We start from the raw sequence: 10,997 nt of genomic DNA, 5'->3' as shown, positions 1-10,997 counted from the left end.
CCTGCTCCTCTGATGCTGCCTGGCCTGCTGTGTTCATCCAGCTCTACACCGTGTTATCTCAGACTCCAGCATCAGCAGTTCCTACTATCTCTTGATGCTTGCTTGAGATTTGTTTGATATTACCACTTATATTAACCGAACTTCCCGCTAGATGGCAGGCGTTAGTAATTTTAGGAGGTTAGTGCGTGAACCTCCAAGAGTGCAGGTTTTAAAAATTGTTTTAGTTAGGATAAGCCAAAGAGAGATGACAATTTAAATACAATTAGGCTTTCTAAACATACAAATGTTTATTAATGATGCCATTAATAATCTGAGCACAATCGAACACAATATTGTTTAAATAATTTATAGATCTGATCCCAAATATTCTCTTTCTTTTAGGCGGAGATTACATTCGATACGTAGTTACTTTCAGTGAAACACTGAGATGTTTGAAAGAGGATTTGAACTCGGTTTCTTCTTAAACGGACTGGGCCGCTGTTTCGGACAAACACAGCAGCTGGCGTTGTAAAATGCAGACTCTTTCTCTCCGCACTCGTGTATCTGAGAGCTTTCAAAATTAACTGTAAACTCCATACTTAACATCTGATTCTCAAAATCCCTCCAGCATCTGCGGACCCAGGCCATGCAGAAAATATTGACATTCTCTTTTTTTAAAATTATGCATAAAGCAAGAATGTTGGTGTAAGGAATGTAGCTGATTAAAATACAATAGTGTCTGAATCTCACACCGGACAAATTGTGACCCACCCTCAGATCTTTTTTCTAGCCTGCCCTCTGTACTAAATGATCTTTTACTTTCCACTGTTTTGAACAAAAAGAACATAATCCCTGCAGGAATTGATAATTGTTGTCGCATTTGGATGTTAATAGATTTAATGTATTCACGTCACATATTAGATTTCCGGCAAATGGCCTCCCTCTCTCTCTGGTCATTTTCGCCTGGTCTGTTTCCCTGGAACTCTCGCAGACTCTGTTTAATTACCCACTATAGACCAAAAAGTACGTGACCCAGTGATTTCCAGCGCTGTAATTATTCGTGTTTGGTTAATGCACTATCCTGTTATGGCGCCAATTGCTAAACTGGATGGTTCAGAGCATTATTTACATTCCCACAACGCCTTTCACACTCATCATCATCCTTTCGACTATGTAGTGAGGGCAGCACAGCACATAGGCATTCACGATGCAGACACCTCCAATAATTCTGTAAATAACAGCAGTTGGCAGGTAAGGCGGGATCATTCTCTGGAGTTCGGATTTGGTGCTGAAGGAGGACTTGAATACAACCTTCAGACTCAAAGCAGACATCTCGACCCAATGAGCCTTGGCCTATTGATGTGAATTGTTGGACTCAGTAATTAACACTTATCGGGAAGGGTAATGATCTGTAAGAAACATTGACCATTCACAGTGAAGGTACAAGCCTGAAGGTGGTGCACTGGTAGAGTCCCTGCCGCCGAGCCAGGAGGCCCCTGGTTCAAGTCCCATTTGCTCCAGAGCTGTCTGATAAATTGTGAGGAAGTATATAAATCCCGAATTCAAGGGGGTCCGTGGCAGTGTCCCTACCTTGGGGCTTAGAAAGTCAGGGTTCAAGACCTACTTGCCTTGGAGGAGTGTCTGAACAGGTTGATTATAAATAATTTACAAACCGAGTTCAGGGTCCACCAGAAGATACGGATAGTACTTTCGGTGTGGTTGGTTGTATTGATTGGCAAGGCTGCCTGCGCCCATATGGTGCCTGAGTAGACAGCCACATTACTTTAGACGTGACGTTTATTTAAATATTACCTGTATCAGCCGACAGATCACGCTTCACCAGCAACTACACTGGATCAGTCATATAAACGTTGTGGCTTCAAGGCTGAGAATTCCTCAGAGAGTGACTCACCCCCTGAAGCCACAAAGCCTGTCCAGAAGTCAGGAGTGTGATGGAATACTCCCCACTTGCCTGGATGGGTGCAGCTCCAACAACACTGAAGAAGCTCCACACCATTCAGGATAAAGCAGTCCCCGCTTGACTGGCACCACATCCACGACCTCCAACATTCGCCTCCTCTACCACAAACACACAGTGGCAGCAGTGTGTACCACCTATAAGATGCTGCAACTCGCCAAGTCTGTAACTAACCCTACAACAGCACCTTCCAAACTCACCGCCACTTCTATAATGGAAGGACAAGGGCGTGCAGATACATGGGAACACCACCCCCTGCAAGTTCCCCTCCAAGCCATTTACCATCCTGACTTGGAAATATATCACCAATCCTTCACTGTCGCTCGTCAGTTGACCCTCAAACAGAGATCAATGGGATCATCCCAATGTATGATGAATTTTGACACATCAGAGTGCTAGGACCTTATAATTGCAGCTGAATTATATTTATTTAAAAAAAAATGTATGGTCAAAGAAGAAAGAGACATCATGATTCAATGTGATGAAATAAATGTAAAGGGACAAAATCGGGAACAGATCGCAGTTTATGTCACTCCCCTGAAAATAAAGCTGTAATCTGAATGGTTCCAAACGCCACATTAAGCAGAAGGTAATTTACAAGCTTCCTCCTCGAGCACAATTATAGCAGCGATTTTTAAAAAATTAATCCTGTTTCACTTTTCACTAAAGTTCGTGGCCGCGCCTCGGGCAATGATCTGCCACTTTCGTTGAATTTAGTGAGTTCTTGCCTATTTTAATTACTTTTAGTTCATAACTGAGAGCGGTCACGTGAGCAACATGATAACCAAGCGGGTGCAGTTGGAAAACGATTTTATGTGGGAGCGGCTGTCACCATTTGTTCACTGAGAAAGAATTTTGTAAACACAATTAAAATACTGTGGATACAACAGATATATGAATCCAAACAGAGAATGCTGGAGAAACTCAGCAGATCTGGAAGCATCTGTGGAGAGACTTAATTTATATAATTATTCTGAACTGTAGAGAGTAAAATGTTTTATACAGTCTGACATGATTTCATGAAGTGGTAAAGTATAAATCTAATTATATTAATATATAGGCTTTCACATGCATCTCATTGTCAAAGTCGACGGTGCAAATTATCACACATATAAGTATGTATTAATGTTTTTGGGAATCTATTATCGGATCTGTCTTAGAATTTTAATTTTTCATAAATTGTAAGATGTCTACGTTTAGAGTTTCCTGTGGCTTATTTATTCTTTGTCTGGGTTGTAACTCTTTTTTTGTTTGGCGGGCGGGAGGTTGCTAAATATTCCATAAACGTCTCTGAATGGTGAGTGTGATTCAGAGCAGAATGCGTATTTTTACGGAAACTGAGAATAAGTGGGTGGGATTGAGACAAACAGAGCCGTTGTCCCGAACATTGGCAGAATACGTTATCGTTTGAATTACTAAAGATGAGTTCCCTCCTTACCCCAACAACTCTCTCTCACACACACACACACACACAAACCCCTCTTCACACACATTCCTTAATGCTAAAAGATACCGGACTGGGAAGTGTAATTGATTAAAATCCCGCATTTCGGTGACTCTGAGTTTTGTTGTCAGGACACAGCTATCTGTCGGTCAGACCTGTTCAACATGTTGCTGTTCCTTTTCGAAGCGGCGTTTACCACTGGTTCGGCTCAGACAAGCGCAGCAGGGCCCCAGCAACGGAAAGCTCTGTCTTTCTGGAGAGTAAACTTCTTCCCGATTGGTGGGGAACTGAATCGACACCGTCTCACGCGGACCCCCCCCCCCCCCCCACTCCTTCCCAGGATGGAGCTGACAGGTACGGGGCCATCGATATTTTCCCCACTGTTCATCATCAGAGAGAGGGTGGGTTCGGGGCTGGGGGAACGGTGGGAGACCGGGCCGAATAGCCGGAGCTCAGCTGACGGTCTTAATGATGGGGCGGCGGTATCTCAATGTGAAAGGGAGCGGCAGGTGTACACTGAGGGTTACACAGGGCGAGCAGTCGCTCCGACTTGCTTTTTGCAGGAGAAAGTGAGGTTTTAATTTAAATGTCAGCAACTCAAGAACCTTTTAATAGGTGCCTGTTCGTCAACTTCTCGCTGGCTTCCAGAACATTCTCAACCTTCAGACTCATTGCCATTTTTTTGAAACATTATAGCCCTTTTTAAATTTCACAGTCCCAGACTGAGGCAGGCACGGATCTTGCTGAGTTTTATTTTTTAATTAAATGTCTTTTTATTGCAGCTTTTAAAATTATTTCTTTTAAAATTTCGCACCGTTTGTGCATCTCCATACATTCTAATTTATTTACTTAATGTACCTAGCCCAGCTCTCCCCTCGCATCGACACAATTGGTTTTGTTTAATATTCAGATTCTTATGTGGGATTCGTGTATGGAGCTTTCAGGCTGAATATGGAGGTTCATATATTCCCAAGGAGCTGTCTGTACACACTTATCTTTTATCACTGCCTTTACCAATTATACTTATCCAGCCTGCACAAAGATCCCATGGATCCGAATCCCTCGGCCTCCCTATATCTTTTCCACTCCCCACTATGTCCCCAGCTCCCTCCGTCTATATTCCACTGTCTCGCAGCATTATTGACTGTATTGGTCTCGCTCTATAGAGACTTTCCTAACCAACCTGATTCAGAGATGACATGCTTGAACCCAGGCCTCCTGGATCAGACGAAGGGACACTACCACCATGCCACATGAGCCTTTATGTATCTACCTGTTTGTCCGTGCTTTTAATTCTTATTTGTTGGTCTCTGGGAACTTTAGAATGTAGGAAGTGAAAATTGTAGGTTTGCCGGCAAACCGTACCTCAGGCAGACAGGAGGGAAGACATCACAGTGTTTATATTTACAATCAAGTTCAATGTCTCCCTTCAGATTGACCCACAATCTAGAAATCTTGAACCCAGTGTTTGAACAACGATCTGACTCTCTGCACCCTCATTCATGTCCCTTCATTAAGGTTGAACCTGCATTTTGTTCGTGGTGTTTAGCTTTCAGCCAGTTTGAACGTCGGGTATACTCTCGATTTAAAACTACAGGCGCTGCTGTTCCTTCTGTCTCACGGTGACAGTTCTAATGCAAACGGGGATCAGTTGGTGCGGGTTCAGGGTGATTTTTGGAGCCGCAGGCAGTGACTCGGGAAAGAAACGGAATCTTTAAACAAACAAAAAAATTGGTGACGGCCATTGCACGGCAGATATTAGGATCGAAGGACTGAGGCGATTTTTCACATCGAGACCTTCAAACCGAAATTTAATCGAGAGAACGCGGGTGTCCCGTAGCAAACCATCAAACTGGGCAGATCTGGGTTTGGAATAATTTGCGAATAATTTCAAAACATACGGAGTGACGCTTTAAGTGTAAGTGGCTGTGTTTAATCATGATATAATTAACATAAGTTAAATTCAGATGTATCAAAAATATTCACACAGCATTTACAGCACAGCGGCCATTCCGCCCATAAGCGTTAATACTTTTCAGGAATCTGCAGCCGTGCTCTTCCTCTAACTCTATCAACACACCCTTCTGTCCCTTTCCCTCCTTTCCTGTAGGAAATCAAGCTTTTAGGCGCCAGGAGGGTAAAATTGAGTCCTTTTATAACATCGAGATAACCTCCTCCGAATAAAACTGAACGTTAATTCAAGCCAATATAGCAAGGCACATCTGAACGGAGCTGAAGAAAGATCAGCAACTTAAATAGTCGATTTTTTATTCATACTTTATGTATATACTTTTATAAAAGTTGGTCTAACTATTTAACGTAGGAAGATTTCAATGAAACATCAATGTATCAGCTGATGAAACAAGGCAGGATAAAAACGCCTCATATCAGCCGCAGGTACAAGATCCTGTGTGCAATATATTAATCATGGTGTGTTGAGACCCATTGAACAGACCCAACTGTAACAAGGGGAAATGATATGATCAGAGAACAGGAACCAAAAACAATCTCCTCCAGAACGGGTTTAATCAAATTGGAATAAAACCTCGCCTGGCCCATTTGAGCTTTTGGCATGGATGCCTCTTCCATTAGCCACACCAACTCTACTGTCCCCGCCAGATTGTCCAGCGCTCGCCCCAAACAAAACATGAGATTCGCTTCATAAGGTGGTCCCAGTACAACTCAGGAAATAAATGAATAGAATAGCAATTTATTGTCAGTTGTATTTATGAAAATACAGTGAGATGTGTATAAGTCGCCATAATTCGGCGCTATTTTAAATTATAGAAATTAATTAAAAAGAAATAATTTGTTCCCTCCACGGATCCCGGGTTTCCAGAGCGGCTACGGGACACCCCCCGCCAAAGCCGATATTTTCTAATCAACCTGTTCAGAGATCTTATTCCCCCCCACTGGGACAGGTGGGGCTTGAACCCGGGCCTTACGGCTCAGGGGTAGGGACACTACAACTGCGGCACAAGAGCCCTAAATATAGTAGGTAATTTTATTGCAGCAATGCAACTGAGATTTTTGAACAACCTGTTCAAATATGATATGACAACTGTGGAGCAGGTTGGACTTGAACCTGGGCCTCCCGACTCAGAGGCAGGGACATTACCACTGTGTCAAGAGCGCAAGGCAATGAAGGATTGAAATCTGGTTAATTGTCAAACGCTCTTCTATGTTGTCCATTTTATACAACTGTTTTATTTTGTTTTCATTTTAAACGGGGGCAGTATGATGAGGTTAGTTATGTATTAATCAACTTCCAGGTGATTTTTAACAGTGTCCCTAACCTACAATCTTTGGCACCGTTTACTATAGACGGAGAACACATTCATAATCTGTTCCTAATAACTGGTACAAAAGGACATATTTCAAAGCGGAATACGATCACGCAGAATTATTATTTTACAAATCGCCTATTCGGGAGTGTGGATATCGGGTCGGAGCAGCTGCCTCGTGTCCCAATTTTTCCTGAATATTTCTGAAGAAGGGTCCCGACCCGAAACGTCAACTTTCCTGCTCCTCCGATGCTGTCTGGTCTGCTGTGTTCCTCACTGTGTTAACTCTGCCGCCAGCATCTGCAGTTCTCCCAATAATCCATTAATCGCTTTTACGTTAATGATAAACGATAACGTCTTCCCCTCTCGCAGTATGAGCTAAATCCCACCTTTGCAGCTCCATCCTGATTTACTCCCCTTTCCTTCTCTTTCTCTCACATTTCGTGGTTTACATTTTCCTCACTGGGTTTTGCAGGTAAATTAATCAGTTGAAAGACAGGGGTGATTTACTGCTGGTGGTTAATGTTTGAAAAAAAGCTTCGCGTGATTTGATGATGGAGAAAAGAAAACGTTTTGTTACGTGTAAGAGCACTTTCCTTCTATAAAAAAGGGGGAAAACGATTTTTTTTAAAGAAAGGAGCTCAGTGTTAAATGAACATTTAGCAGCTTTCCTCCTAGCTGAGGACAGCTTCCCCGCTGTGTAACAATCAGGGTTGTGAAACTCCAGTTAAAATTCGCCCTCGCCTTTGAGCAGGCCTATTCTAAAGACATTTGCGGCGGATCTTTGCGAGGGATTTAGTAAGAGAGAAGGCGGCCATTCAGCCCCTCCAGTCTCTGCTGCTATCCAGTTGGATCTGGACCTATCCTAGCTTCACCATCGCGTCATAGCTCTTTAACTTACTTTTTTAAAGGAATCTTCTGACGAACGGCGATTATAGGCTAAAAGTGTGGTTGTTAACCCGACGTGGAGGTGACAGTGTTGGACTGGGGTGGACAAGGTCAGAAATCACACGTCACCAGGTTAGAATCCAACAGGTTTATTTGAAATCACAAGCTTTCGGAGCCTCGCTCCTGCTTCAGGTGTTAGTAAGGAGCGAGGCTTCGAAAGCTTGTGATTTCAAATAAACCTGTTGGACTCTAACCTGGTGTCGTGTGATTTCTGACCTTGTTTTTAGCCCGAGTTGAGGTGAGGAAGGGAGGCCCCGAGACCATCTCCTGATTAGGTGGGGGCGGGGAGGGGGGCGGGAATGTATTGGGGGTATCGAAGCCCGTGTGTGGGGTTGTCTTGATCCACGCCAGAGAAAACAACATCAGCCACTCGCTTAAACGGGGAGCATTTCAAACCAACCAAGAAAAAGCAGCATTGTCCGGGTCCAAATTCAGCGCCTGGTGCATGGACACGGATTGGGATCCACTGAAACTCGATTCGCAGCCAGACCATCAGTAACCTCAGCCTCTGAGAGTCGGGATGGTGTCCTGTGCTCAGCCACACAACTGCCTCTCAACTGCATGTTTGGATCAAGAGTGTGAATGCGGCCGGGGGCAGTCGGTTATACGGGATTAAGAAAGGCTGCCCAGTCTCGTTAACGGTACTCCTCCAACCGGCAAATGCTTGAAATTAATGAGTTAATTTACGACAGACGAGCATTTGTAGTTTTACCGAGAAATTAGCGCAGGACTTGCCATGAAACTGGGAGAGTTTGAGAAGGAGAATCCGTCCTGCTAACCTCAGCGAATTGAAACCATGCTGTTGGCATCACTCTGTATCATAAACCAGTCATCCAACCAGCTGAGCTAACCGTGTGTGTGTGTGTGTGTGTGTGTGTGGGTGTGGGTGGGTGGGTTGGGGTGGGGGGTGGTATGGGGGGTGGGAACGGGTGATTGTGTGAAACAGCTAAGATTTTACCGATATTTACCTTCAATCGGCGCAGGTGATTATCTTAAAGTGTCAGCGTCAATTTGGTGTGGCACAATCTAAATGCCAGAACAGCGCCGTTTGTTTAAAAAAATGAACAATTCATTTCACTTGCGAAATTCAACAGCCCCCGCTCTCTCTCCAACTATCGGAAATCGGTGCTTTATGCTTCCTGAATCCAAGGAACTCATCGAACTCCAGTGCCTATATTATCTGTAACCCGGCTTAATATAGACCATCTTCTAGCTCTCACACGGTTTAATCTACCGAGCTGACAGGCTAGGTCTGGGTCATTCTCAATACACCTGGAATTGTTCGGGCCTTTTGAGACGATTGTGAGGAGGCGCTACATAAATTAAATCTTGATGCCATCGTTTGGTTTTGCCATTGATTTGGGACCCCGGAAAGACCCGCGTGTTAGTGACCAAACAGCGAGAAAAGGAGCCGTTAAATTTCTTTCCTCCCCTTTCCACACAGGACCGTATTTTTATCCTGTTCCGAATAAATTGGGAAAGTTGAGCAGTTTTGCTTGGCTGTCGAAGCCGCTCTCGAATATTAGATAACAAGGTGTAGAGCTGGATGAACACAGCAGTCCAAGCAGCATCAGAGGAGCAGGAAGGCTGACGTTTCGGGTCTCGACCCGAAACATCAGCTTTCCTGCTCCTCTGGTGCCGCTTGGCCTGCTGTGTTCTTCCAACTCTACACCTAGTTATCTCAGATTCTCCAGCATCGGCAGTTCCTACTATCTCCGCTCTCGAATATGTTCCTTCGTTGGAAGATGAGCCTTTTAGGTCTTGTGTCACCGTGGTAGTGTCCCTATCTCTGACCCAGAAGGCCTGGGCTCAAGCCCCACCTGCTCCAGAGGTGTGTAGTGAACACATCTTGAACATGAGCCTGAAACTTATTTATCGCTATGTTTCTGATAAAGGACACGTGGATGTTAAATTAATAGCAACGACTCGTCATCAGAACTGGGTATTTTCTGAAACATACTTTAAACTTTTTTTCCAGGCGTTTAGGTCTGTCTAAGCTCAGTGAATTCTAAAGACCATTAGGAATAAGAGGTCGTTCAGCCATTCCGGCGTGCTATGCTGTTCAATTAGACTTCGGACGATCATCCTCTCTACTCCATTGACCCGATTTTGCTTCATATCTCATGCGAAAATCCTACCAGTTCAAACTCCAAAGCTCAATTTTTCCATTGCACAAATTATACATATGATATTTATTTTGTAAGATAATAATGGCCTTTAATTAAAATTTCATTAGAACGATTCCTTGTCATTAAATATTAATCAGAATTGTTTTTATCTGAATTCGCAATTTAATTAAATTAATTTCAGTTCTGGTACAGAGAGTGCACACTCGGTCATGAATCCATCTTTCTGTTTTTTTTGTCTTGTGGTATCATTGCTTGACTATTAATCCGAAGATCCAGGTGACTTTCGTGGGTGGGTTCGAATCTCAATAAGGTAGAAGGTGAAAATTGAATTAAATAAATAGCCGGACTAAGAGTCTAATGATGGCATGACGATCTGTCCTATCTGGTTCATTAATGTCCTTTAGGGAAGGAGATCTGCCATCCTTACCTGGTCTGGCCTACATGTGACTCCATAGCGGTTTGACTCTTAAAAACAGAAATTGCTGGAAATGCTCAGTAGTTCTGGCAGCATCTGTGGAGCGAGAATTCAGAGTTAACTTTCCTTCTTCAAAACGGTCTGCCAGACCTAGTGAGTTTTCCCGACAATTTCCGTTTGTGTTTCTGATTTCCAGCATCGTCCCCGGGCTCTCTGATTAGCGGTTGACTCTTAACTGTCCTCTGAGCAAATTAGAGATGAACAATAAACGTTGGCCCAACCAGCGACACACACATCCAGTAAATGAATAAAAAAAATTCTCTGCATTCTCTTTTTTTTCTACGTGTCATTAAGGGGCATGGTTTTAAGTTTAAGTTAAAATAAATGCTTAGATAACTTTTTCGTTTTACAATGAAAGTTAGTTACGAATATTAGCTGCACTTTTTTTTCAAACATTTCCCTGTAGAGATCTGCTACAGATATTCTAACGCTCTGCACCTATCACAAACCAATTGGTAATGGGTTCAATTTACTATTTCCAACTTTAACCCTCAGAATTTTTCTGGGTTGTGTTTCTAATGTCGGATCTCCTGAATGTTATCTCCTAACCCCAGTGTTCAAAGCGGATGTGTCCTGGCAAAAGATAACGGCACCTAACATAGTGCAGGCGGTGAGTGAAGCGAAGGGAGAGAGACAAGGGGAGGTGGGGAAGTCCTCGGTGTTTGATGCCTTTGTCGTTGTAAGAAACGTATAAACGTACAAATAGAGAGAGAGAAAAAAGTGCAAGCTCTTTGACAAGATCGGTTGCCAAAACGCTCCC

The sequence above is a fragment of the Rhincodon typus genome, chromosome 24 (genome assembly GCF_021869965.1).
Source record: "Rhincodon typus isolate 14 chromosome 24, sRhiTyp1.1, whole genome shotgun sequence".
NCBI classification, from domain to species: Eukaryota; Metazoa; Chordata; class Chondrichthyes; order Orectolobiformes; family Rhincodontidae; genus Rhincodon; species Rhincodon typus.
The sequence above is the reverse complement of the archived record's forward strand: the minus strand, read 5'-3'. Positions refer to the sequence as shown.